Below are 3,738 nucleotides of genomic sequence, written 5' to 3' on the forward strand. Positions count from 1 at the left end.
ATTTGGATCGCTTGTTGTTCCCTTGTCCCTGGGTTTGTTATCCCCTCTTCTTCCCTTCCCCCCTCTTCCCCCTCTCCATGTCCCCCCGGAACTGTCAGTCCTGTTGTTTTCTCCTCCAGATTGTTCATCCAGCCTGCCCTATCCAGACAGGCCTTAAAATTTAAATATTCTATAAATTCTTTATAAGACAAACAGACTCCGATTCATTTCTGTAATCTTGCCAAGTGTTGGTCTTCTTTAAAATATAATACCACGATCTTGAAAGCTCATTGGCCCCTCTTTAAACTTTACAAGCATGTTATGAACACAAGTTGTTGAAAGTGAATATTCCATCATTTAGCTTAGTCTGCATAATGCCAGACAATCCACAAGTTTTTTTTCTCCCTTCACTTGAATAGAACACACTTTTTTACTGAATTGACTGACTGTTTAGGTTCTTTGTAGGCACAGCCTTAGCAAAGAAAACTAAAAAGTTGCTTTTGGGAAAGAAAATTATAGTTATATCTCATAAAACCGTTCTCATGTTCCTTTTCTTGAAGAAATTGCTGAAAATTTATCTTCCAGGACCAGCAGATGAGACCTTTTTTGCTTAACTAAAAACTCAAGGGTTTTCAATATCAGAGTTGTTCCACTGACTTGTCTTACTTCTAAAATTAAAATGAAAACTTATAGCCAAAGGAAATCTCATGCATTAGTTAAATACTAATATATTTGAATTTATTTTGCTTGTTTACATTATGTCTAATACCTATGTATGTCCAGTCTTTGGAGACACATAGAAACACTATTATATTAGAAGCCTTTTGATTTTCTAATATTATCTTTTTATAGCTAAAGCTCTGTTTAAACACAATTTCAGGATTCTATAGAAGAAGAGCTATTCATCTTTTGGTTTACATAAAGATGACTTACGTTTGTAATACATGATTAGTTTTATGCCTCTAAAATGTGAATGACACCAGTTAGCCTGTTAGATAGTAGGTTTATTTTACTAACAAATGTTTTCAGATAAATTCATAAATGGGAAGAAGTAAATGTGAGTAAATGTTTGTTCTATTTTGAGTTTTGTTTAAGCTAAAATAATTAGAATTCAGTCAGCCAAAAAGAAATTAAATTTGAAATCTAATTCTTTTCAAGAAATTTTGTATGCAGCTATTCAACCTATTGTCTTAGAACTGCTGTGGTAAGAAAGTAGAGCATTATTTTAGCAAGTGTAGTGGTTCGCTGATGGGAGAGCAGAATGAAACTCCTTAGTGAGTAATGGGAGCGCCTATGCTTTCTGAATATAGTTATTACCAAATAATTCTAGGGAAATAGATAAATCAGAAATTGGAGCAAGATATAGTAGTCAGAATTCTGTGTTAACATCTGTGATCATATAATACTGTTTATTGATAAATTGATGAGAAATTAAAGCCTTTTTTGCTCAAAGCTATGAGAGGAATAATTGTTCTTAGACACACAGCCATGCACTAAATTCAATATGTAAACATTATGCTGAAAATCTGTGGGAATATATGTTTTGTAAAACTTGAAGGATATAGAGTAAGCATTCTCTTAGGAGTGTTGTTAATAATGAAGAAACTTAGAGACAGCTAATAAGCCTTTATGTTATGAACACTGCTTTCCATTTCTTTTTAAAAAGTACCATAAGTCAGTATTCTTAATGTGTGCATAACATGATACCTTACACATCTGACATGGGACTTTTCTATACCTGCAGAGAGAAAGCACTGTTTTTTCTCAATGGAAAGGTTATTTGCAGATCTGTTCCACTGCTTTGAGTCATTGATGGTTACAGACGTTACATTTAACCTGAAATGGGAGATATTTTCTTTCAGGTCTGCAGACCAATCATTTTGCAGTGTATGGGTGCACGTTCTGACTTCTGTTCGTCTTGCTTCATATACTTGATAAGCAGATCAAACATTTCTACAAACATTTCTAGGAGTGTGTGTGAGTGTGTGTGTGTGTGTGTGTGTGTGTGTGTGTAGTGGCCTCAAATGTACATTCTCTCTCAGTCTGCCTGTCTGGAGGATACTTTTTAACACACATTTCTTCATGTTCACAATTATGTTTGAATCACAGTAGGAGACTTAATGTACATCTCCTTATACCACTTGAAGAAAAGGGCTGACTTGCTCAGTATTTCTGTCTTGAATACACTGTATCGATGACCTGAGATAAATACATGTACTGCACTTAGGTTTTTGCATCTATTCGCAAAAGTGGCCTGTAGAACCTCCCCCCTTGCTTTCTGGAGCACCACCATGGTCAGCATTGGGTTATTCTAACTTAAGAAAAGGGTAAAACAACCTGGATAACCTGGCTGACTTTTCAACGCCTCAGAGCAGTTTAAAAATGTTATTGTCTGTTCCCTAAAAGTAGGAAAGAACTCTGATAGAAAACTTCCTAAGTGAAGCGAGTCAGTGGGAGGAGTGAGCGGGCCTGCTGCTTTAGATGTGGTAGTTAGGAAGCTCCCAAAGGAGCAGAAACCACAACGAGGTGAGGCAGCAAACATGTAAATCCTGAGTGAAGAGCACTGTGGGCAGAGGAAGCAGGCAGAGACAAAAGCCTTGGGATGGAAGTGTGCTTGGAATCAAGGAGCGAACAGCAAAGAAGCTCGTGTAAGGGTGGTGAGGGGGCATTGATACACTGATAAAATAGAGAGGTAGTAAGTGATTGGTGTATTTGGGATTGTGTAGGCAAAATCAGCAAGACATGCATTTATCTATCCTTTATGTTCATGCGTTTAAATGTGTGCTCCTTAATCATGCTTTTTATTCTAATTATACTATTAGAATATTTTATCCTTTTATAGTTTTTAATAAAAATGTAAGCATAGACATCTTCTAAATATAGCATTGCCTACATTCTGTACTTCATGGTTATCAGTAGTTATCACTTGACTACCCCTATGATCAATGGCTGCAAGGGAATATAGGTTTTTAATGAGCATATTACTTCCCTGAACAAAATCAGCATTATGTTAGTAGAGAAGAATGGGAAAATGAATATTGGAAAAACTACTAGTAATATTTTTCATAAAATCCTACTGGTTTGAACACTGTAGAGGCTGATGTGGCCCATTAGTCCATTGGATTAATCGTTTCAATGCTTCATCAATTTTCATTCTTCTTCTTCTGGACAAGGAGAGGCCAATAATTAAACTTTAGATGGTTGCTTGCTTTTTACGTTTTTAAGTCTCTATGTTCCTGAAACCAGAAGAACTAGGTGGTACCTGGCTACTATTACCAACGCTCTGAAAGGGATTACATTAAAAGATCCTCATTAGTGTGGGACGAAAGTATAGAACAGAACTCAAAATTGTAAAACAAACCAAGCTTACTTGTCAGAGACCGATGGAACTCCGGAGAACTCAGCTTCATGGATCAATTTTCAGCCAAATAATAGGTCAAAAATGTGGAACAGTAACACTAGTGAATACCTTACAATAGTCAACCATTTGAGATCAAAGAGGTGGCATTTACCCAAAGATAAAGTTCAGAAGGGTTAGGAAAGAAGGAGAAATGGAAATAGGAAACATAGGGAGAAAGTAGGATAGCTGATGTTGCATATTGGGATTGCAATCACTGGAACAAAATAGGTAGGAATAATTGAATGAAACATTGATCTGCTCTGGATGGATGTTAGGCCTCCACTCAAGTACCCCCTCAATGCAAGAATACTTTGTTCTATTAAACTGGCATTCCATGATGCTCACCTTCCTGACACAAT

At 36.3% G+C, this 3,738-nt stretch overlaps 1 protein-coding gene across 1 annotated transcript in view; it reads left to right on the plus strand.

Moving 5' to 3' along the window:
• Positions 1 to 3,738, plus strand: part of STK33 (serine/threonine kinase 33) — a 222,361-nt gene that overhangs the window by 96,175 nt on the left and 122,448 nt on the right. The window lies entirely within an intron of this gene.

Source organism: Echinops telfairi, unplaced genomic scaffold, assembly GCF_000313985.2.
Source record: "Echinops telfairi isolate 266 unplaced genomic scaffold, ASM31398v2 ScPeMD7_60;HRSCAF=208, whole genome shotgun sequence".
NCBI lineage: Eukaryota > Metazoa > Chordata > Mammalia > Afrosoricida > Tenrecidae > Echinops > Echinops telfairi.